The sequence below is a fragment of the Pinus tabuliformis genome, chromosome 6 (assembly GCF_031772625.1).
Source record: "Pinus tabuliformis cultivar Carrire ecotype Pingquan chromosome 6, CPIR1, whole genome shotgun sequence".
NCBI lineage: Eukaryota > Viridiplantae > Streptophyta > Pinopsida > Pinales > Pinaceae > Pinus > Pinus tabuliformis.
This window is the reverse complement of record NC_142292.1, coordinates 386,085,007-386,111,664: the sequence shown is the minus strand read 5'-3', so window position 1 is coordinate 386,111,664 and position 26,658 is coordinate 386,085,007.

Here is a 26,658-nt window from a genome sequence, read left to right as displayed (position 1 = left end):
CTAACACATATGTGTCGAGACAATTCATGTGTACTTGAGTGTAGTAGGTGATAGTTCTAGCATTATGTCTAATGACTATGAGTTGACTATGGATTATGACTTGATTGTTTGTAAAAGTTGATTTCAAATTGATAGATATGATTGTCTTGATATTTGCAACATGTGGTTGACATGTGTGAGAAGTTGCAGGGTAACATGTTGGTATTAGCCGAACAAGGTAGTAGTTCATGTGTTTATATCACTAACATTCGGGTGACGTGACTGTATATAGTAAGAATCAGTTGCAACAAAGTAAAAAGGTAAAAGGAAGGAGTTGGACAAGAATTCCTTTGGCTATGTTTGGAAACCCTAATTCCAAATGAATGGGTGCTTTGCATATAGGGAGTCTTCTTAGCCATGATTTTGTTTGACATTATGTGGATATGTGCTATATTCATGAACATGTACTTGACAGGTATATTAGCTAGTCTTTAGCTATAGGTGGGTCTATTAAAGGATTGGAGTCCCATGAGAGATGGTGTGGATGTGTTCAGTTGCAAGCAGTGTGCTTGGAACAACAAGATGAGGTAACTGGGGTATTTTTATGCTTATTTATACATTGGCAGTTATTTGTTAATGATAGTATAATGCAGTGAGTTGCATGGCAAGAGATATTGCCATGAATCATGAAGAAGGATCAGCTTGAGATTTCCCTTGGATGCACTCGGAACAATGGGGATTGATTCATAGTGTTTGTTGTTAGTCTTGTGCTTTTGGTATTTTGTGATTTTCTTGCAATTGATTTGCATATTTGTTTATGTCTAGAGTATGGCCATACCACTTTGTTTGCGAGTCGTGTTGTTAATGGTTTTCATGTTTTTCTTCTTGTTGTTGTTTCTATTCTTTCCTTTTATTTTTTGAGTCTAGGGAATTGATTAGGAAAAAGGAAAACTAATGTAGCTTGAGGAGAGTTATGTGGTACTTGATAGGTGATGTAAGACTTAGATGAAGCTCTGTGCATGAGTAGGCACAACAGAAGGTAAGACTATGACAATCGGTTGGACTAGTTGGGTCCATTGTGGTAAATGGATGGTGGTAGGACAGACATGAGAAGGGTAACCATAAAAGGTAGAGTAAATGTATCTGTGGCGTCAAATGCCTTGGCTATGTTGGGAACTGTTGTTCTTAATATCATGCATGAATAAAGGAAGTTCTCTTAACCTAGACCTTATGATATCTGGTAATTATGTTGTGATCATGATTATGTTGATGTCTATATGTGTATACATGTATGTATGTATGTATGTCATGTATGACAGGGTCTTCATAGATCATGATCATTTTATGCTAACGATTATATATGTATGTCTGTATGTATGTACCCATGTCACTGTCTGATAAGGTTGTTAGGGATCATTATGTGGAGGAATGATTTCTTATACAGGTGAATGGCATGACAAGTTCCTAGTGATGAGGAATCAAGTGGGAAGATTAGTCATGGCAAATATAAGAGGTCAGTATCATGTGAATATGGATTTATATTGTATGCTTGTATTATGCCTATGCTTATGTTATGGACATGTTATACCAAGGGATACATCAACAAAGTGAAAAAGTGTGGTCTACGGCATGCTAGGATAAGCATGGATAAGACACGGGAAGAAAGGTTTCTTGGTAAGGACAATGCGGTTTTGGATGTGTGGTACTACTGTTGTGCATATATTGTATATGTTGTACATGTTGCATCTATGATGTGTGCACATGTGGTGTTGTGTATATATAGTATGTGTACATGTTGTCTATGCAATGTTATGTACAAGATGGTACAGATAGTGATGTATGAATGTGCATATTCAATATTGGGTATAGATGATGCTATGTACATGTTGGATATACGGAATTGTGTATATATTGTACTGTGTGCATCATGGATATGTAGTGTTGTGTGCATATGGTGTTGTGCGCATGTTAGATATGCAGTGCTATGTACAAATGATGTTATGTACGTGTTGGATATGCAATGCTATGTATAAGTGGTGTTGCATGCATGTGGTACATTAGTACTATATACATATGGTGTGGTGTGCATGATTGTACAAGTGGTGTTGTGTGCGCATGGTGTTATGTACATGTGATATTGTGTACACATTGTGCAAGTGGTGCGGTGTACCGGTGGTACTATGTACATGTTGTACATATGGTACTAGTGGATGTGTGGTATTTTGTGCATGTCATCCATGCTGTGTTATGGGCATGCGGTTGATGAAAATGACATTAACTCAGAAAAATATATAAATCACATATAAAAACCAGAAACACAATATTGACGGAAAAAGGCTGAAGCCTCATGTATTCTCTCTCACTCTCATTCTTACATCACGCAAATAATTGAATATAGTGTTACAAATAAATAGATGAGAGATATTGGTCTCAAGATAGTGTGTGTTATCTTGGACACTTTTGGTTGAGATAATTTCTCCTTTGGTGGAGATAATTTCTCACCAGACACACCAATATAGGAGTTACCTAAACTAACTCCTATCTTAGAGGAACAACCCAAGAGTTAGGCACAAATTCCTAACTTGGAATATTTAATTAATTTATTTATTTTTGGATTTATTATTGTTTTATGAGAGAGTCTAACATTCCCCCCCTCAATGATAAATCCAAAAACGAGAACCATCTTCCAAGTTCTCATGTTGATCCTCAAAAACATTGCCTGAAAAAACCGCCAAAACTGGATGCTGGAAAAAACTCAAATCGGAAGAGAACATGAATCAGCTGCATGCTTGATTCATCTCTGAAGGACGCTTGAAAACTCCATCATGTGCCAAGCCGCAAAAGGATCCAACTGTCCTTTGCTTGAAAACAGCATCCGGTGTCCACTGACACAATTTGATGACGATTGCCCACTGGCTGAAGATGTCGAAAAACAACTCAATGTTGCTTTTGCGATGATGAAAGCCGCTCACTGCTGCTTTGGCTGTCGATCGCCCACTGGCGAATTTGCTGATGCTCACTGCTGATGAAAAATGCCCACTGGCTGATGAAGACGCCCACTGGCTACTTCGCTGATGTTGTCGAGACTTTCAGTCTGACAACCACTTGTCAATTTCATTGACATTTTCCCCCCTTTGTCAACTGAAAGGAGAGACAATCTTCGCCAAAATATATTTGAACTCCCCCCCTTTAGGTGTAGGAGAGTTTCACTGTTGTACTCCCTCATTCAACTGCATGAGAGTACCATCATCTGTTCACTGCTGGCTGCACTATGTATGATTGTAGTCGGTTGTAGAACTGAGACAACCGTTTGACTGTGGATGACCATTCCCAAGGATCAATCCAGTCATAATGTATCTTCAATCTGCCTGATTTTTGTTGGTTGCGACATTTTTCTGAGGAATGATTGTGCTTGCCACAATGGCAACACGGATGGAGATCAAAACATTGATCTTCCATATGACCAGTTCTTTGACAATGAGAACACTTTGGTTGAACTTCATCTTCAGGTTGCGTGCAATTTGGTTTGTCTGCAACTTTCTCAGAACCTGCTGAGGTGAGTGGTTCAAGAAATCCTGCACTCACAAACTTAATTGGCTTGGAATAATCTGGGATTTGTAAGTTGGTGTCATCAGGGACATATCCTAAGCCACGTCTAGTCTTGTTATTTTGAATTTCTTCCCAGGGCTTGATGATGGCTTTGGAAGAAATTTGAATTTTATCATGAACAACTTCGACACTAAGTTGTTGGGATGAATGACTTATCATCTGGATGGTTCAAAGACTTGAAAGTATCACTCTTTTCTTGCAATTCATTCCTTTGAAGTTGGGACTCAAGATGAAGAAACTCAATGGTTTCATGTGTTTGCTGTAGATGCGGTGAAATATCAGCAAGAGTTTCTTTGCTGACGTGCACCATGTCTTCATCACTGGAGATGATCAAACTATGAAGAATGTTTAATAACTGAATATGCTGCGCCATCTGAACTTGCTCACTTGAAGTCAGGCTCTCTTGTCGAAGATGTCGTGCTTTGAACTGTTGCACTTTACTTGAATGACAGGCTCGCTTGCTATGTGACTTGACTGTCACGCTCGCTTGATTTGTTGATCTCAACTTGCTTGATTGGTGTTAGAGTTGAACTTGTTGTGGTTGTTGTGATAGTTCTTTCAAGGAGTTAAAACTAATGGACTCACTTGATTGTGCTTTAAAGGAAGGGTGTCGAACACTGTCGAAAATGCACCCAAAAAAGCTTACAATGGTTTGAATGACTCACATAAAACAAGGAATTCACTTGTCTTAATTTGACTAAGTTGAAGAGAATTGACGTGCTTGACTTCTGATCAAATCAAAACATGGGTGTCGGTTTCAACCGAGAATGCACCCGTACAATGCAATGTAATTGGAATTTGATTCACAAGTTCTTAAATTTGTTTGCAAGAATGTTGATGTAGACTTTGCTTTGAAATGCTTTAACTTGATTAAGTGAATTTGCTTGTTGATGTAGAATGTTGATGTTGACAATCTATGATTATGAATTGTATTTGCACAGATGCAAGTGTTGAGTTCAATTGTCCTTCCTTGACGCTATTCTGTTACAAGTGTTGTGCTTACTTGCATTGAACTTTATGTGTGTGGTAAATGCGATCATTTATGTGTCAAAACTAGACACAAACCATAAAAGCAAAGGCATGAAGCCATAAAAAAAACTCGCCATCACAAATACACATGGTGTACCTAAGGTCCCCTTATTCAATTTCGGGCGGATCTAGGACACAATCACCACAAATAATATGTCTTTATTGAGTATTGAGATCATCAACCTTTCATCTTTTACAACATTGCCATGAAATCTTTCTCAAACAATGAGAATTTGACACTCACAAATTTGGAAGAAATGAGTTCAAAAACCTGACTCAACCTCCTACATCAATGAGCTCTCCTTTGAAAAATCTATCACTTCAAAAATTTCAAAAATTAAAGCAGCCTTTCTCATCTCTCATCATATTCACCATTAATTCTCTCTTCATCCCAAATATTATTCTCCACTAACTCTAACCCATTAAACTTCATGAAACATTAAGGGTTAAACTTCATTCTCACCCCCACTCATTCTCTCACATTCCACTTACTATCTCTCATCATATATTAAAAATTACCACGCTTCATTACAAAATATACTCCTTTTTAAAGGTCCATAAAACACTTTAATGGTTTTAAAGTCACTTTATCAAAAGTGAATTACGGTTGTATTTGTTTAAACTTTACATTCATCCATGTAATTCCAAGCTTCACACGTACCTTTTCAACAGCATGCACGTGATCGCAGTCTTCGTGAGGAGCTCTATCGTGCTTATGTTACTCGTGCCTCTACTGGAAAGTTCGATAACACTCCAGTTATTGATCAGATTTTGAGACTTCGATTAGAGAGAGCTAAATTGCTCGGATACAATAATTATGCAGAGGTAAGTATGGCCATGAAAATGGCAACTGTTGAGAAAGCTGAAGAACTCTTAGAAAATATTCGAAGTGCTTCATGGTACTTCAGTCCGGCTACCCATAGCACACATGGTTTGCAACCAGACACCACCGGTTGGAGATAAACCAAGCTTAATGACTTTCCGTGAGGTTGAGACTGTATTCCATGAATTTGGTCATGCACTACAGCATATGCTTACCGAGCAAGATGAAGGTTTAGTAGCAGGCACTCGTGGTGTGGAGTGGGATGCAGTCGAACTTCCTTCTCAGTTTATGGAAAACTGGTGTTACCACAGAGACACACTTATGGGCATTCATTAAAATCGGAACAATTTAAGCAAAAAATACCTTTCCAACGCTACTTGCAGGTTCCACGTTCCAGATTAAGCTCCTTTCTGTCAATTTCCAGCATCTCCAGGTCGTTGAACATCACATCGAATTCGGGCAGATTCTGTAAGGGTGGAAAGTTCAGTTGAAACAATGCCTTTTCCAGCTGCATCAAGAGTCGAGAAGATCTGTGCTCTGTAGCGGAGTGGTGAAATTTATAAATACCACGACGCAGGTTTCATAAGACAAACCAGCAAAGCAATGCAAGGTGTGAGCGTACAGGTCCATGTGCCAAAAACGAACTTAAAGGTATGAATGAATTGATTCGTCTTTTGACTTTCACCAGAGATTTCAGATAGTCAAATAAAAAATATTATAATATGTAGCCAGCTGTTTTGAAGCTAGCCTTAAATAGCAGAATGGAGAATGATAACAAATATACGACACTACATGATTGGTGACATGGGTATTGAGTTTATCTCATATCTGGAAATTTTGATAAAAATTGCTAAAAATAAAACTTTTGAAAACAGCAAACATTTTCAAGGCGGCGGTATAGTACGGTTCAAGATTGCTATCTGCCCAGAATCTCCATTCAAAAGATAAACTTGTGCAGGATCATAATCATATGTGTCGGACAATAGGGATGTGAACTTGCAAGATGGCTGCAGTTTTCTCCAATTACGCTTCCACTGTGTTGAAGACCGAATGGCCCTCAGAATGATTGCACAGAAAAATAAGAATGGCATCCACGAGCTATTGCCGAATTCAGGCCTCACTGTGACCAGCCTTCATTTCTCACACCATGTTCTCAACATTCCTTTACAAATGCCCCGTCAGCAATATGAAGCTGAGATTAAATTATTGTTCATGTTGGCGATTCTCCGCAAAGGGATTTGGCTTCAGATGCTTTAACTGCTCAAATTTTTCAGTAGGGATGACAACGGTAGGTGGCCATGGATGCGTTTAAATCTGAAACGCTACCCCTTTTCTTTGAGAAAGCATACAGATCAATATATAAACTCGCCAATTCCGATCAGCTCACTCTCCATTGCTGCACAGATTTATAGTCTCTCCACCATGGCTCTGATACCACATGATGAAAATGACATTAACTCAGAAAAATATATAAATCACACATAAAAACCAGAGACACAATATTGACGGAAAAAGGCTGAAGCCTCATGTATTCTCTCTCACTCTCATTCTTACATCACGCAAATAATTGAATATAGTGTTACAAATAAATAGATGAGAGATATTGGTCTCAAGATAGTGCGTGCTATCTTGGACACTTTTGGTTGAGATAATTTCTCCTTTGGTGGAGATAATTTCTCACCAGACACACCAATATAGGAGTTACCTAAACTAACTCCTATCTTAGAGGAACAACCCAAGAGTTAGGCACAAATTCCTAACTTGGAATATTTAATTAATTAATTTATTTTTGGATTTATTATTGTTTTATGAGAGAGTCTAACAGCGGTATTATGTATGTGCATCATGTAGTCGTGGTATTGTGGTGTGTGTACTCATTATGTTGTACTTTGCTTAGGTACATGTATTAGGTGGTATTGCACATTGGGTATAGATGGATGCACTGTGTTGTACACTAGTTGTAGGTGTATGAGTTGTACATCAAGTGTAGGTGCATGTATTGCATGGTATTGTGTGTCAGGTGTGGTTGTATGTGTGTGATGCACACTATGGGTATGAGTGTACGGTTGAGGAGAAGGCACTGGGTGTTTTTCTAGTGTGGCAACCGATCCAGAGTTCGTACAAAATACAGACAAAGGTAGAAGCTAAGGATTGGTTAAAGGTTAAGTATCTCATTTCAATTTTATTATGAATATGATTTATGGTTCTGGTATATGATGATTACATGTGAATTATGATTCTGGTTTATGATGGTTACATGTGATTTATGATTTTGATGGTTATGTTTTGAGCTAACCTAACGTGATATTTGTATACATGTTTTGGGTCAAATATGCTAGTTTGACTTGTCATGACATGAAGTGAATATGATTACAAATGTACCTTATTGATGAACTACCAATGAGGTATGATTTGAGTTTATTTCAGTTTGTTTTGAATCTAATGGAAGTTATGTGCTTGGTACAGGAAAGCATGAACATGCCTAGTTGGGTGGTTGAAATCGACTGCAAGAATTAGAAGCGTTAGCAAAAGGAATTAGAAAATGAAAAAGTATACTGGTAAGGAAATTCAGGAGCAGGGCCATTATGGGACATTGGTATCCAATATTGTCCATTGATTTCCATGAGAATTCTATGACCGGTATGATGTGTTGAGGCAGGTATATGCCTTGGTTTTTGTATCTTACGATGTGAGGAAGCCTTGCCAAGGGATGGACTGCCCAGGATGGGGGTGCCAAAAAAACTTGGAAGATGAGTGACTGCACAGAAGGGGTGACTAGATTCCTGAGGGACTGTGTAGCAAAGAAGGGAAGGCAGAGATGGATTTGTTTTGGTCATTAGAATTACCAGATGGAATTAGATGCACATTGGGAGTGTGCTCTGGAACAATGAGCTGGTAACTGTTTGCTGAGAGCACAAGTGGCAAGAGACTATAACATTGGAAATTAGATGCAGATTTGACTTGCAGTGGATTCTGGACTTCCTGGGAAGGAGGTGGATCCTGGTATTACTTTGAGGGTGGAGGTGTGAGCCTCTGGGTTCCTTTTTTGTGGATGTAGGCATCATATTCCTTTATTTCTTGGTTGAGAAAATTTTCATATGTGGTTATTGTAAATACTGTAATGAGCTATGTTATAAAGCTCCAATATGTGGTATGTTGTCATTTTGTCATGATGTTTTGATTTTGAGCAAGTCTTTCATTGTAAATACTACAATGAGATGTGTTATAAAGCTCCATGGGTAGTATGTTTTGTTTTTAGCAGTCATGTTGGTTATAAGTGTCATTAAACATTGAGGACGGTGTCCCCCAAGGGGGAGGGTTTTGTAACAACCCTGGTGAAAATTCCATGTAAAAATATACAAATACCACGGATGATGGGACACGTATTCCAAGCTAAATGGTGGGCAGGACATCCTAGTGGGTGTTCATTTGGTTGTTTATGGCTAAAGGGAATTGGAAAAGGCAATGGCTAAGAATTTGGAAAGGCATGAGGCATTAATTGGCATTTTATTTATGAAAATAAAGGAAATTAAGAGAAAAGGAAGGTGAAAGGTCACAGGTTGCATGTGAGGAGGAAATTGAAGGAAAATAGAGGAAAATGAAGAGAATAGAGGCCTCATTAATAAAAAGGCTTCTGAGGATCGGTGGGCAAGATTCCTCCTTTCGGTGTGAACCTTTTATCAGTTTAGCTTTGGAGCTCTCTAATTATTCTCTCTCTCTCTCTCTCTCATATACTCTTGGGAACTTAGAATTTTGTTGGAGCACTTTGGCATTGGAGCAAGAAAGGAAAAGAAGGCAAGAGGAAGAAATGATCAAGCAAGGAAAGGAAGGATCAAGTAGCTACAACAGTATTCATTGCAGGTATCAACTTTCATGTGTGTTTCCTTGCTAGATTTGGCATGCATGTGATTTCATGTGTTTATTTTCTACCATGGCATGGGTTTTTCCAAGTGTGACAACATTTTCAGCCTAGCCTTGCCATTTCCTGATAGCTTTGATGAGATGGGTTCTCTCATATAGTTTGTGTGGGATGGATGGATTGGATTAGAAGCTAAGTGGGGTGGATCTCTGAATTAACAAACACATGGTGGTAGTGGTCGTTGAGTCAGACTGAGGATGCACGAAGCCACTGGACTAGTAACCCCTGAACTAGACTGTGGGTTGTGGTACAACTATATTGTGTGCCTCGGTGAGCTCCCTAGTAACCCCTACACTTAATTATGTTATTTACACATGTATGTTACATGTTGATGATATGTTTGACGAAATTCTTGTCATGGCTAGTAGTGATTTGATTATGGTCTTGTTTAGCTTATTGCTTTTGCATCCTTTTTTCCTTGTTTTCTTACCAATTTAAAGTGATCATTCCATTATGGTCAATGTCCTGGGCTCTAGGCCAAAAAAGGTGGCTGAAATCCCAGAATGCTAGCAAACAGAGCATTAATTTAGGGACTAACTCACCTAGGCAATGTCTGGGGAAAATTATAATGTGCCTTGGCAGTGTCTGGGGAGTGTTATAACTCACCTAGGCAGTGTTTGAGGAGTGTTACTCTACACTAAGTTTCTCAAACAGCAGTAGGACCCATGAACAGGTTTTTTGAGTGACTGACTTGTCTCTTGAAAGTTCTGTGGATGATGTTGAATGATTGTGTGTGATGTTTCGTCGATTCCACTTCCTTAAGGTCACCTAGGAGGTCGAATTTAATCATAGTAGCCTCTCGTTTCATGTTTAACCCAGTTGGCATGGTTGCTTGGGTAGATGTGGGAGGAGTGTGTTATAGAAGGTTGGTTAGAGAAATTGTGCTTCATTAACCAAAGGAGGCCTCCATGTGCTTGACCATATCAACAAGTCATGGAAGGTGCATATTATCCTCACTACAATCCAAATCAGAATGCACCTTTTCAGCCTTAGTACCCTTCCACTCATCCATCATGGTCTACACCTTTTCCTTGGCCTTATGCTCCTCAATATCCTCCTCAGCCTATCAACCATCCTTTTCATCCATATCCACACGAATCTTCCCAACGGGGCAATCCCTCACCAAGGGGGAGGCATCAAACAACCCAAACTCCTGATTTATTGCCTCGACCACCTCAACCTCAACCATAGCTTCCTCACTGAGCTCCACCTAAGAAACCTCAAATTCTTGCTCAACCCAATCTGAACCCAAAAAATAAGCAGACACAATAGGTTTGTAGTGGGGAGACATCATATCCTTCTTATTTTGTGGAAATCCAAGAGATCAACCTCCGATCTAGGAAGATGCTCCCAGATAATCACCTACCTTCTACATTTGGACATATTTAAGAGGAGAAGGAAGATACTACCCTCACGCCAATGCACCTCCTTATCCTAAAATGTTTGTCCACCCTAAATAGAACACCCTAGAAGAGGTTGAAATTCTAGGAGAATTGAAGAACTTGTGTGTCAAGGTACCTCTTCTCTGGGCCATTAAAGATGTTCCCATTTACAACAAACTTATTAAAGAGAAATGTTTCAACAGACCTAGGAGAAGAAGAAGAGATACCCCCACCATCAATGTTGTTGGACAACTATTTGATTTGATGCTTGGGAGGGTGATCTGCCTAAAGTACTTGGATCCTAGTAGCCCAGTGGTGGATGTGCACATTGATGGCATTATGGTCTCTAATACCTTGATTGATCTTGGGGCTCTAATCAATGTGATGACTAGGGAAACCATGTTGAATCTCAATCTCCAAGGGGATTTGAGGAAGACCACTACAATGTTGCAGCTTGCAGATAGATCCACAATAGTTTCTGAGGGAGTTATTGAGGATGTCATGGTCTCCATTAAATGATGTGAGTAACCCACTAATTTTCTGGTCCTTTAACCAAAAACCAAGTTAATGGATACCCTCCCATCCTAGGAAGACCTTGGTTGGAAACTATTGACATGAGTTGTAGGGTTGGGAACATGACTATTAAGAATGGACATTTATCAAAACAATTGATGTTGTATCCTCCTGCTCAACCCTCTATTGAGCATGATTTACCCCTATGGTTAGAGGATGAGGAAGAGGAATAATTTTATCATACAACCCCTTACCCAGTTTGCACACTTGACATTGTTATCGGGGGGGAACTTGATCAGGATGACCTCATTGACCATATCTTACAGAATCAACCCCCCACTACCATACCAGTTGATGAATTAATTAAGGAATCTAAGAGTAATACTTGGACTAAATTGTGCTCTATTGACTCTAGCCTAGAACATTCCAAAGTTGTGGATATTGGCCCATCCATAACTCTAAAGATCAACCCCTCTCTCTCTGTTGAGCAGGAAGAACAATTATGCAGTGTGTTGAGGAAACACTTGGATGCTTTTGCTTGGGATTATAAGGAAATGAAAGGTGTACATCCCTCAGTATATACTCATCATATCTACATCAAAGTGGGTTGTAAGCCTGTGCGCCAACCCGAGAGAAGGATGAACCCAGCTCTTAAGGACATTGTGAAATAGGAATTACCAAAGCGACTGAATGCAAGGTTCATATATACCATTTCAGATAGTGAGTAGGTGTCCCCTCTTGATTTAGTCCCCCAAAAAAATGGGAAGTGGAGGATTTGTGTTGACTACCAAGAGCTTAACAAGGCTACAAAGGAGGACCATTTTCCTTTGCCTTTCATTGGAAAAGTCCTAGGCCTTGCAGGAAATAAATTATTCTCTTTCCTGGATGGATTTGGTGGATACAACCAAATATAGATCAGCCCTAAATACCAATATAAGACCACATTCACATGTCCTAGGGGTACCTTTCCCTATAGAGTCCTCTCATTCAGTCTGTGCAATGCCCCTGGTAATTTTGGAGGGTAGTTCTAAGTATGTTTGTTGAACTTGTTCATGACACTCTCAAGATATACATGGATGATTTCACTCCTTATGGTTGTGATTTCTAGGACGCTCTTTCTAATCTTTGCAAAGTCTTAAAGAAATTCATTGAAATTAATCTTTGATTGAGTCCTGAGAAATGTGAATGTTTTATGAATGCAGGGACTATCCTTGGCCATTCTATATGAATGGATACAGATTGACCCAAACAAAATTTCCATCATCAAAAGGGTCCCTATCCCTAAAAAACAAAGAGGTGTCAAGAGTTTTCTTGGTTTAGTTTGGTATTATAGAAGGTTCATTAAAGACTTTAGTAAAGTGGCTTCGCCCTTGTTTGTACTACTCACTAAAGATTCAGAATTTTGTTGGACAAAAAACTATTAAGAAGCCTTCAAAATATTAAAAGACAAGCTGACCACTGCACCCATCCTTAGAGGTCCCAATTGGGCATTACCTTTCCACATACACACATACGCCTTAGATAAAGTTGTAGGAGAAACCTTAGGAAAAGTGGAAGACAAATTTCCTTATGCTATATATTTCATTAGTAGGAACCTTTATAAAGCTGAGTTAAAGTATACTATCACTGAAAATGAACTCTTGGTTATGGTACATTCTTTGAACAAGTTTAGGCATTATATCATTGTTTATAAAACTTTTGTTCACACTAATCATGCAACCATTAAGTATTTAATGAATAAACTTGATGTCAATGCTAGGATGATTATATGGTTGTTATTTTTGCAACGGATTGATTTTATTATTATTGACAAACCAAGGAAAGAGAATGTGGTTGCAGATTTCTTATCAAGACTAATGTTGCCCGCAGAAAAGGAAGAGATGGTGGATTATGCCATCTCAGTGATTTCTCCTTGGTTTCCTGATATAGTCAACTACTTGGTTGCTAGGAGGTTCCCTCCACATCTATCCTCCAAGGAGAAAATCCAGATTGTTAGGAAAAGTGCCCCATTCACTTGGATTGGGGGAAATCTTTTCATATTAGGGCTAGATCAGATCCTGAGGAGATGTGTGAGTGAAGTGGAGGTCTTTGGCATCCTCTCAATATGTCATGATTGACCTTGTGGGGGGGATTTTTCTACTAAGAGGACAGTCTTAAAAGTTTTACAAGTAGGTTACTATTGGCCCACTTTACATCAATATGAAAGGAGGTACACCACTAGGTGTGACCAGTGCCAAAGGATGGGTAAGATCACACCTAAGGATGAAATTTTCTTACAACCTCCATTGAATCTTGATCCATTTGATAAGTGGGGGATGGATTTCATGGGACCTATTGATCCCCCATCATGATAGAAGAAGTATATCATTATGTGCATTGATTAGCTAACTAAATGGGCTGAAACAAATGTAGTTAAGGAAACAACTGAGCAAAAGGTGGTTGACTTGATGAGGGATAACATATTCTACAAGTTTGGTTTTCCGAGATAATTAGTTACTGACCAAGGAGCATAATTCAAATCAAATCTGATTGAAGATATCATGAGGTAGCACCACATCAAGCATAAGAAATCCACTGCCTATCACCCTCAGGAAAATGGGTAAGTGGAGGTCACAAATAGAGAATTGGAGAACATTCTAACCAAGGCTGTTAGAAGCAACAAAAAATATTGGGTAGCCAGACTTGTAGAATCCACTTGGGCCTATAGCATAACTTGGAAGACCACCACTGGATTTACTCCATTCGAACAATGCTATGGGAAGAAGTCCTTTATGTCCATTGAATGTGAATACAACGCCTTAAGGATGGCAACATAGTTATAATGGACCCCACTAAAGCACAGCAAGAGAGGTTTCTCCAAGTCAATGGTTTAGATGAATTTAGGCTGCAAGCTCTCCTGCACACTAAGGTAATTCAGCTACAAAGGAAGATGTGGCATGACAAACACATTAAAGATAAGAATTTTCAAGAAGGAGATTGGGCCCTATTTTATGATCCCAGATTCAAGGATTTCAAGGAAAAGTTAATGACAAGTTGGTTGGGCCCCTACCTAGTAGAGAGATGTCATGAGAATGGGTCTGCTCATATCAAAACAATTGATGAGAAAGGTATTCCCTTAACTGTAAATGGTTATAGGTTGAATTTGTATAAAATACCTTTGTCCAAGGAATATTTTATTACTTCAATCAGCAGAGAATTGAATGTGGTTGGGAGGCTCGCAGCCCTTAATCCACATAACTTCTAAAAAAGAGAGAAAAAAGAAAAATAAAGATCCTAGATGAAAACCTCTATGAGGAATATAATGCCAACTCTAGGGTTGAAAATCTCTCTGAGGCAACCCAAGAGAAAAATAAAATAAAATATCCTTAGGTGAAAACGTCGTCTGAGGCGCCTAAGGTAGACATGTAGGTTGAATACCTCTGTAGAGGCAGTCTACATGTCTAAATAAAAGAGAGATAAAAGAAAAAGAATAAGACAAGGAAGGAGTCCTTACACCAATCTTCCTAACATCTCTCTTTTGCAGGACTTGAGACATCTAGAATAACAGTGGTTATAGAATAGGTCCTATAGATTCATTTATCCATTCTTTCCAGCTATCCATTGTATTTTCACCATCTTCATTCACCTCCCTACCTCTCTTCATCGTCTAGCCAATAATTGGACCATGATTTTTCTCCTTTTTGAAGTGCAAGAGGACTATCCTAAAATGCTACAGGAGAAACTTGAATTGCTATAGGAGAAACCTAAATTGCTACATGAGGTAGATCTAATTGGAGAAAGGGGTCAAAAGGTCATGTTTTCCTTGGGAAAGATTGGGAGAGGTCCACCAAAATCCATCCATAATTTATCCACTCCTTCCGGCCAAAATTCATCCTCCAGATTCCACTCTGCTATACATAAATAAAAACTTTGTCTTCAACTTTTTCCACATGACTCCTATGCTTTTTCTAAGTTCTTGAGTACAATATGAGGTCTTGATGAGGGATGAAGTGACCGCTACAGGAATAAGACCCCTCATGTTCTTCAAATTTTTCACCACATTCACCACCCTCTAATAATCCTAATCTTGTCCCCATTCCTCCCATGCTTTTTCTATGTTCTTGAGTACAATATGAGGTCTTGAGGAGGGATGAAGTGACTACTACAGGAATAAGATCCATCATGTAGCAGCCTGCACAATGACAACATAATTCTAAAACAATTTATTTTTACAGCCCCAGAGTAAAGGATCCAACAACCCTACGACATCATGAAGATATTACTAGAGCTGAGAAGGCACACAAAATCCCCAAAAATTAGAATACATTTTATCCATCCATCAAAACATCAGTACAATGAGCACTAAGAAGAGGCCTAAACAACAACAAAAAGGAAAGGGAATTTATCAGAAATAAAATAAAAATTTATGCAGACTTGTGCAGAAGCGAACAAAGGAAATAAACACCTTCAAATTCACCATGATATGAATCTCGGTAGTAGCATGTAGACATCTCCAACAATTCGATATGAAGCAGGCTTGGGTATGACACCCCTCACCTCTTCCCTATGCATATAATGAAAAATGTGTTTAATGATCGAGAATGGGATTTTTTTATGGGATGGAGGTGGCCAATAAACTTGGCCACCTTCGATCAGTTAATTATAGTTTATTTAGCCACCATGCAACATGGCAAGCCAAGTTAAGTGAGGTGATGATTACGAGGAGTGGGGACAATGGTTCAAAAAAGGAAACTCGTGTAGATGCCAAGTCACCATAGCGCTCTGCGCCTTTACCACAAAGGGAACAAAATATACAAGGCTCAACTCCATTCGCATAATCGATCATTTCTAGAAAACAATTGGAGAAGGATGAGCTATATGTTACCAGAAACTGCCTAGGGTGCCTCCAAGCCACCATAGACCATGTTTGTAGGTGGTATAGGAGGGTCTAGACTACTATAGGAGGGTTTGAACTGCTACAAGAGCATAGATAGGAAGCTGCAAGGTAAAATTAAAAGGGAAACATAGCCAAATCCACTAGAGGTTGTCCTCAAACCCTCATGCAAGCAAGAAAATAATTTTGGAATGAGTAACTAGCTTCCTCCCTCTCTAATTTCCCATACACCTCCATGAAGAATTATGTTTGAATTGGGTATCCTGTAGCAAGAAATTGTGCAATAGTTTCCTCTAAAATTTATTTGATGAGAAGGCAAGATAGGGACAGAGAAAAGTTTATTTTATTTTATTTTATCATCCTTCTCCTCCTTTGATAAAAAGAAAAAATTTGAAATTATTACTGTAACTAAGATTGCTCTGAGGCCAAAAATGAAATTCACCCAAAATAACCCCGAGAAGGAGTAGGAGTAATGGGGGGAGGTTTCAATAGAAGAGAACTCACTGACAAAAAATGAATCCATCAGCATCCCCTTGTTCTGAAAATATTCCTGAGACATCAGTGGCTGGGTTCTTTGAGCAATTGAAGGGGTATGATGATGAGATCACTCAAGAGTTTGCCATGGCACTAAATTCTTAGGGAGAAAATAATGCCACTATTGTTGTTAGAGGAATTTCCATCTATTTAAATGATGAACTCATAAGCAGAGTGATTACCCTACCCTTAGGAGTTCAATGGAGCAAGGAGAATAAATCAATAAGTGTTACAACCAGGAAGAACTTCTTCATTCATAGATAAAATATTATAGAAGATAAAAAGGAAGTGATAAGAGAGAGCCTATGTTACCCCTGGGATGAAGTGGCCTATCACATCCTCAAATACATATCTTTTGAGGGGAGGTTGAGAATTTTGTATGCCTATCATTTTAGGCTACTCCATGAGCTAAGGTTCAAAGCATAATTACCCACTCCACAGAGACTCAATGTCCCACATTTCCTCTTGCAGTGTATCATTAAAATGATCTAGAAAGTGAGGGAAGGGAAACACCAACACATTACCCACCATGGAATCATCAAGTTGATAGTTATGGATGCTCCGAACCACTTAAGTAACCCTTTGTTATGGACTAACTTTGTAGACATGGACAGGGAAATTTTCATTGAAACACAAGCCATTACCTCCACAGAGCAAGAAGGAACACCAGCCTATAGTATTGGGGGTAGGGATTTATGAAAGGAGGAAGAGAAGGAGGAAGCAGCAGTTGAGGAAAGAGGAAGAGGAACAAAGAATAGAGGGATAGAACCATGGAGAGAGCACCAAACCTCAAGAGACAAAAATATAAGGACAACCAATAAGCCTCTCACTAGGGAATACAGAGAAAGAAGTAGTTTCCACATTGGCCACACTTGGTACACTTGTTAGGCCAAAAAGAAATCATCCAAGGCAAGGCCCCTTATATTTTAAAACAAGGAAGAGCACTAGGACAAGGCAAGGGAAGCCTCAAACTCCAAATATCCCTATCAGCATTGGTGAATCAACAAGCAAAAATGAAGAAGTGGGACCTAATGAGGGAAAGATTGAGGAAGTTACCTCTCCTAAGGCCAAGACTAAGTAACTTGTACTACGCATAGGGAGGCCCACCACTAGAGAAGTCACATTTAAAAGGATAAAGACATAATTTTCCCTGTTACAAGAAGAAACATAAGAGCTATAGGAGAAATAGGGGCTACTACAAGAGAAATAGGGGTTGCTACAGGAGGAAAAGGGGCTGCTACAAAAGCAACGTGAGGTGCTACAGGAAGAGGAAGTCACTCAAAAAGAAGATGAAAAAGGATCCCAAGAGCTCTAGGATCTTGATCCACAACATAACCTAGCATTCCACTACAAATTTATTGAGGGAAGTAGGATTATACCTGAGAAATTTTCTATCCCACTCTTCTTTGAGTTGGAGAAGGAAAGATGCATAACACATAGATGGATGAAAATTGAAAAATCCAAAAAGTTAGAATATGTGGGCCTCATGGAGGAGAAATTAAATGAAATGGGAAAGGAATTGAATGACTTGATACTAAGGGATTCAGTCATGAGGGAGCAGCTACAGGCAGAAAACACAAGGCTAAGAGAGTTGTTGTAAGAAAAAGAGACACAACTTGCAATTATGTCAAGTTTATCTATGGAAGCCATACAATGCACGAAACCATCCAAATCCTATGCCATATTCATCAAGGATAAATGGATGCAATTCCATATAAAGACACTAACATAGTATGGCTCCTTACCTTTCCAATATTACAGATATTTCATTGAATTTTTCAAAATATAAGTATAGAGGACAGAGCCAAACTGGCTAAGTTTTACATGCACAATCTTATCTTCACATACATGAATTTATGGGACCCCAACTCAATATTGGGAGACATGAAATTGATGGCATTAGCCTCGTGGTTGATCTATAGGGAAAAAAGGGCTGAAGAATTGAAAAGGGTGATCGTAAAGGAAGAAAAGTAGCCCTTATAAATCAGAGAAAAATTGGTGATCCCTAAGGTTGTCATCAACAACCACAATCTCATATCCTCTAATCCTGAATTGTCACCTAGGTACATGGTAGCCTAAGAATAATCCATCTTACATTTTAAGGAAATCTTTAGGATGTTGGGGACATAAATTTTGCAGGCTTGCCAAAGAAGATGGCAGTCCCTGCCTCACACTTTCCAAATCAAAGAATATCACTCTCTAGAAAGACTAAGGAATGCCTTGTAGAGAACCCCAATATACAAAAGGATCATGCAAAGGTTGAAGATCAAGTGGATAGGACTCAAACTCAGTCCTCCCTTACTGTTGGGCCTACAAGAGAGAATAAACCAGGCAGAAGAATAAAAGGAATGGACATATATAGAGGCAATTGTAAGTTTTTATCCACAAGAAGGTACACCATTTGAGGTGTCCTGAGATGTCAGAGAGGCCACCAGGGCCATGAATGAGCTTCATATTAGTGACTAAGTGTCATATGGGGACCATCAGTAGGTACATTTTGAGGTTCATTTTGTTATCCTCCAACCCTTAAAACTCTCCTTTTCTCACATTAATTCACATTTTTAGCCATAATATGCTTATTAAGAAGAATAAAGGGTGTTTTTCATATTACATGGCCTAATGTGATTAATATGCAGGAAAAAGAAGCATTTTTGGAGATATTTACTATGTAGGGGCTTGATGGAGACAACCAAAGAGAATATAGGAGGCTTGTCCACCTCATTAACTCTCCAACTCGACTTGAGATCATGGAATCCTCACCAACAACTTGAATTCACTAGCAGTTGAGGAACTCCAAGTACATGTGAAGACCAAAGGAAACCATATCCAAAAATCTCGAGATTTTAGAGGGAATCACCCCTTTCAAGGGACTTGCTCTCAGCTACTTTTTGTATAAATAAACTAGCCAAAATGCTCATTAGGATTCATTTTTTTTTTGAATCTAGGAGTAGCTATTGACAACCTAGTTCTTGACATTGTTATCATCTTTCATATGATGTATGTGACTCTAATTTTTTTGTTAATGGGAATTGCACTATTGGTCTACATCTCAAGTAGTTTTGGAGGCTTGAATACCTTGCGTTTGGGCCCAAACCGGAGGATTTAGTCCCTCTCTTGTATTTATTCCTTGTTCCTTCTCAAGTTATTGCAATGCTTTTCTTGTTTCAGTAGGTGTTATATTACAAAATTTGTATCTTTAGGTTTCCCTATCACCTCTCTTGTGGGAAGAGTGGTTGGAAGATCTACAATAACAACCAAAAAATATTTGTTTATGATTTCTTGGAAATTGTTAAGCATGAGATTGTAATCCTTTTGCATGTTTAGTTTTTACACTTTTAGATTTAGTAGCATTGGTTTGGCTATTAGGAGTTGTGTTGTGGGTTAGAGTATATTTCAATAAAATATGTGATGCATGTTTTTGATTGGTTTGCAAGGATGGTGTTGACCTATAGGGGTGGGAACACCTTTCTACATCCACCTAGGCCACTTCATCTCCCTTATAGACACCTCACATTTCTTTCAAACGATGCCACCAAGACCACTCTGCTAAGGTAAAGGGAGGACACCATGGGCATAAACTTTGGTGCAAGATAGACCTCTGAGGGGTACTAGGCTTGGCCAAGGGGTTTCCACACTCTTCACTAACCCTATTCTACCTTCATCCACCTTATTACACCTTCAATCCACCATTATAGTCATTAAACAACTCTTGGACCCCCAACCTATAGAAAAACAAAGCCTCTTGTAGCAATACAGGGCCTCCTATAGCACTTCCTATAGAAGACCTGTAGCATTGTTTTCCTTCAACCAAATTCACTCTATATTTTGAACCTGGAATATTGAAGTTGAATAAAGATCCCCAAGATTTGATTTCATGATTAGGGAAGACCACTCCAACTCCATTTTCTTCTCATTGCAAACATAAGACAACAAATAGAATTAGAATTAGCAATTTTTTCATAATTGTGTTGAAGGTTGAATTTCTCATTTTCAAGAAAGTACAAATAGATATATGGTTCATGTAAGTAGGTTGTTATATTTATTACTTCTACAAGTAGAATAGCATGGTTTACTCTGCAACTAGACTCGTTTTTCTCTTTCATGCAATTCCAATTCAGAATTTACCTTAAACGTATGGCACTTTCACTTCTATAATAGAATCATGTTCATATTCTTGCAATTGTGAATTGTTTTTATCCTTGTAGTTAGTTGAAGGAGTGGTCTTTGAACACCTTTATCTGATCTCATGATTGAGGGTGACATGAGTAGAACCTAAATTGTTGTGCATATAGCATTGTCACCTCTAAGTTTGTAGGAAACATGGGTTGATAATTTAAGTTGAGAAGCCCTTAGAAGTTGCAACATCCTTGGCTCAATACTAGGGATCATCACCTACCATTCTAGGGAATGGTGCACCAATACAAATTTCTCTAGCAACAGGTTGCGTAAAGCCTTAAGGTGGTTTTCCAGTAGGAGGATAAGATCTAATGGGAGGTTTCCCCCCAACAGGAGTATAAGATGCAATGGGAGCCTTCCCCCCAGTAGGAGGATAAGATACAATGGGATATTCCCACCTAATAGGAGGATAAGATCCAATAAGAGGTCCCCCCCGGCATTGGATCACCAATTATTTTTTATAGATAAATCCCCCTTGCGGACAAGGGCGGTCTCCCTATGTTCGGAACCCAAACTTAGATCAAAACAAATGATAATAGAAAACTTTTCCTAATTATATCATGATCAAATCATACATGAGAAATCAAAGAGATGTGTGTTTCATACCTTGTTAAACGATATTTGTCCTCTCTAGTTTCTTTTAATGTTTAGTTCCTAGCTTTGTTTGTAGTCCTCACGAAGAAGAAACCTATAGATAACACAAACAAGCAAGAGATCAAGCACCAATATACAAATATGATTTGAATTAATACCTATGCATATGATCAAGGAGACATGTAATAAAACTATAAAATGTACACAATGTTTATGGGGAAGAAATGTAACATTGTATTAAACATAAAATGAGTGATTACAACCTAAGCCTTAATGCTGTGGATCTCCTCCCATATTTTTCCTTCATTCTAAACTTTGCCTTCAAAATCCTTGCAGTTAAACGATGGGAATTTGAGCAAAGTTTCAACAAGCTACTTGATATTTTCTAACTAAACATCTCAAGGGTGATGGTTGTATTTGTAGGATTTGTAAAGGATATGAGGAGATAAGTGATGGATGTTGACATCCAACAAGGTAGGGAGGTTGAGAGCAAACCAAACCGATGGGAGAAGATGTCATCCACAAGGCTTCTAGAATAGAATCTTATCATATTCTTTTTATTTTTACCTTTCTTAAAATAGTTTCACACCCTATGAATAGGGAAAGTGCGCCAGTGTCATAGGTCAAGAGTTATGCACAGTGCGACAACCTAGAAGCGTTGCAAATAATTACAGCCCCACTTGTGATACACTTTAAAATTAAGGTTTTTAAAGGTATTTTGATAAGTTTCTTATATTCTTGAGTGAGCTTCTCTTCCAAATTCTTCATGGATTGAAGAAAATTATGCTTCGGATGGCGAAGGATAGGGGTACAACATCATTTGTTATAAGTGTGACAAAATAATGTGTAACATTATCCCTGGAAAAGAGGGTAGTTTTGACATGGCCTCAAAGGATACAACCTTTGATAAAATGATAAATCTTTTAGCATTGTGAGGGAGAACCACTACTCTATATTTTCCCTATAATGATTAGGCATATAAATGTTAATAAATACACATACCTTTTGATATGGAAAATGCTAAAATTATGTGGCCAACCAATAAGGATAGGCTTGTTGATCCAATAGTATAAAGGAAAATGGATCCCATATAGTGCATAAGCCACCAGACACTCCTCTTGAATTCACCGATGTGATACCACTATCATTCCAAAATTTATATTATTGGTGGAGGATCTATTGATCCCCCATTTTTGTCTCCTAGAGTAGGAGAATGAGGGGTAGGTTTCTTTTCTCATGGATTTATCTTCAAACATTTTTTTTATCCCAGTCCATTGTAATTTGAAGAGATTATCTTTGTTATTTGTTGTGGATTTTTGTGTCTCCTTGATGGGGGACCAAATTTAGTCCTTTTCTTGTGATGTGACTACTTAAAAAAGATCAAGGGTAAAATGGTCTACATTCCCATTTATTTGTCCCTTTCATCCTTCTTTGTTCTTACTTTGTTGTTCAATTTTCTCCCTTCTTTTTGGTGGAACCACTCTTATTATTTTTCTTTCTCCACTTTTGTTTTTTATTTGTTTAACTTGCAAGGTATGGGATGAATTCAACATTCTGAGGAGAGAGGAACTCCTCCTCTTTTGAAGGATGCATCTTCAATCTATTGCTCCAGCCCCAGAGCAACTTCTAATAGAAAGATATCAGTTATTAGATCTATGGGCTCAAGAATTAAGGGTAGATCATTGGCTAGGTAGGACTCATGATTATTCATCTAGACTTCCCCTTTCTCTCTTATTAGATTTAGTGCCAAATAACTATTATGAGTGACCCTTTTTCCACTTGACTTGCTATACCATTCTCCTTCAACTAGGGTTGTTTTGGGATAATTTGGGCCTTTCCCTTGGTTCATATTATGCTCCACAATCTTGGGATGGGTATTATTTTGCTTTTATGGTCCTCTTCTATGCTTGGGTTGTTTCCATGGATCTCCTTCCTCTACTTGCTTCTACATTTATTCTAGTCTCTTCTTACAACTTCTAGAAAAATGCTCATATTCATGGCATATTTTTCACTTAAAAGGATGTCGGTCATAATCAAGTTCCTAGATATGCAACCAATTGTCCAAGTTTAGATTTATTGTAGATGGAAACCCCTTATCTAGATCCCCTTCCATGAAAATCCTAGCACATACAAACAATATTTCTTGTGGTTCAATCTGATCAATGTATTTCTCTAATGCATTTCCAATACTTCTAAAATTTATTTCCTTCCACCAATGAATAGGCAGAAACATGAGATTCACCCATACTGGAACAATTTAGGTAACATCACATTCTGAATTGAGATCAGGGCTCCAATGATTCAAGTAGAGCCCTTGGGATCCCATAAAATAAGGACCACTTCTGAAGATCATGTCCTAATATGATTTGTTTTCAAGGAAAAAAGTATAAAAACCTTTCCTACATAAGGAAGAGGAAATTAAACCCTTGATTCAAGTTTCCAGTTTTTTTTCAACCCAAATAGTTAGTGAGCAAGGGGATGGCCAAATATCCATGAACTGGTCAACTAAACCATGCTAATCCAACTGCAAGGCACGAGATCAGGATTGAGTGGTGTTGATCTCCACTTTGGGGATTTCATCCAACTTTTTCATAAACTGTGAGGGATTTTCATTTTGGTATTTTGGCCAATTGGCCACCAGTTTGTTGAAGGTATCTATTTTTAATGTTGTAGGTGGGGGAGGAGGCATATATACTCCTAAACTTGTGATAATCAAGCAATCCAAATAAACTGAAGGGAAAGGTCAAATATTATCCTATCATCTTAAATTAATGTCACATATCAAATAGTTTGAGAAATTGCTCAAAATTTTGAAAACAAAGTAGTGAAATTTTGTAAAATTTTAACAAATTATAGGGATAGGAGGGGATTCCCAACCCTATCCCGAAACACTAGGGAATACATTGGGTTCTCTTCCTTTCCATCGATGCAAAATTGTGCCATGGTTTTTCAAAACTTTGAACATATTCTAAAAATAAAATGTGAATTATGAGTTGTTAACACCCAGGTTGTTCCCTATGACTCCCAAGGGAATACGACCGGGGTAACCACTAACCAATCTTTGGATTACAGCTTCTAGCCAAACTGTAATCAGAGAGGGCTCTCTCTTTATAATTTGTCTTTGTTCTGATAGTATTTTAGGCTAGCTATGTTGTTCAAACTTTTGTTTTTGTGTTTGGTTGGAGAATGTTTCAGTCAAGATATGTATACTCTCACTAGAATGTTATATGTTATTGGGCAATGGAGTCAGTGGTCCTTTAGCTGTTTTGAGGTGCTGTGTGATGCTGTAGTGATGCTGCAGAGCAAGGTTAGTGTCTGAGGAACAAACGTTCATAAAGTGATTGGGTGGGTTGTATCCAGTTTATGCAAGGAAATCAAGAATCTTACAGTAAACTGCTATAGAAAGACAGTGAGAATATTGACCTAGAAGAAATTAAGAATTTCTAGGTAACATTCATACATATAGAATTAACAGCTACATGAGCAATTAATAATTCATGTCCATGGTTAATTCTGAAGACAAACATTTACAGCAGTAAAAATTGAGTACAAGGTGTAGTAAAACAAATCCTGCACTATTCTTTTTCTTTACTGCTAGTTTAGTGTAACATGAATATGATTTGATAAACATAAGAAAGACAAGAACAGAGATTTAAGGAAAAAACTTGTTATTTCATCAGACAACACAGGAATTCTGCATCAACACATGAATCATCAGCAAGACACCATAGTTCCAGGAAATAACTGAGCTGATCTAGCTCTTTGTATTTAAACAATTCTGAAAGTAAACAGTATACATGCCTCAGAGTGAAAATTATCAACCCCTTATGCGTTACTAAGGGGAGTATATATACAAAGCGGTAATACAAAATATCTATGGCGTTGAGTTATCTGAGAAATAAATATTTCACCAACTTTGTACATAACAACAGATAAAAAGTTATTGCTGTCTTTAATACATCATAAATGTCCATTTATAACAGTTAGAAGATATTTTGGCCTTTGGAGGCCACTGAGTCGGTTGGAGTGATCTGCTTTAAATGCTGGAAAATGCGCTGATGTGGCTGCTCTGTTGTAACTTTTCGGTCCTGCCACCTGTAGCTGTCCATCTTGGCTTGCTGGCCGAAAGTCCTGCTGAGTTGGCTCAGCTTTTATCTTTTCGTGCATGCTGATTTTACTAGCTTTTCCTGTGCATGCCACCTTGTATTTTTGATGAAAAACTTGAAGAATGGCTTCCTGGTCTATAAGATCATCTGTATTGCTTTTGTCCACCATTCCTGTGTGGGTAGTTGATGCCTGAGAATTGCCTCCATAGTCTCATCCGCCTCTGTGTATTTATAGAAGTTAGGAGGCACTTCAAACAGGTGATTAATTTCATTCATTATGAAGAATAAATTCTCTACTCTATTGTAGAGACTTTTCCCTGTAGCTGGCCCTGTTTCTTCTGAGGTGCTGGGCCTTTCAGTGATCTGACTTGTGGCAAATGTATTGACCCTCTTAGCATACTTCTCATGGGTAAGAAGTTTCCCTGCACTGTTCAGCAAGCCAGGGAAACCTCTATTCTGTAATACCACAAATTTGTCCATAAATCTGTATACCTCGGTCTGCATGTCTTGGGTCCTTCTCTCTAATGTCTGCACTAAGCTTCTTAGTGTAAGGACCCTTTTTACCAACATAATAGTCTCAGTCCTATTAGGAATTCCCATGGTTTCTAACTAAGAGCTTGTTCTGTTATTGAGCACATTGATCATCCTGGTGGAAATTTCAGGCATATTGCCTAGAGCTGCCCTTGACCTCTGAATTTCCTTCTGTGCTTTTCCAATGAGCTCCAACTGCTCATGGATTGTGTCAATATACTGCCATTGGTCAGTAATAGACTGGCCAATATTAGCCCATAGCACTGTCTTGATCTCGGCCACCACTTTATCCAGTTGGAGCTCCTTTTCTAGCTCCTTTATCCTGTCTTTGAGGGTTTTTATTTCCCTGCCCTTTTCTGCCACAGTCTGCTTGGACTTGTCATCTCTTTCATTGACTTTGGCTAGTTTCTCCCTCGCCTCATTCAATTCTGTCATTTGTGCTTCCAAGGCCTGGATCTCATTTCTCAGCTTTTGCATGTCCAGGCTTTGGGCCTACTCTGTTGTTGCTGGTGGTGCTGAGGTGGATGGTGCTGTCTGTCCTGTTTGTTGAGGAGGAGGAACAGTAGTTGGAGCAGTTTCCTCAAGGTTTA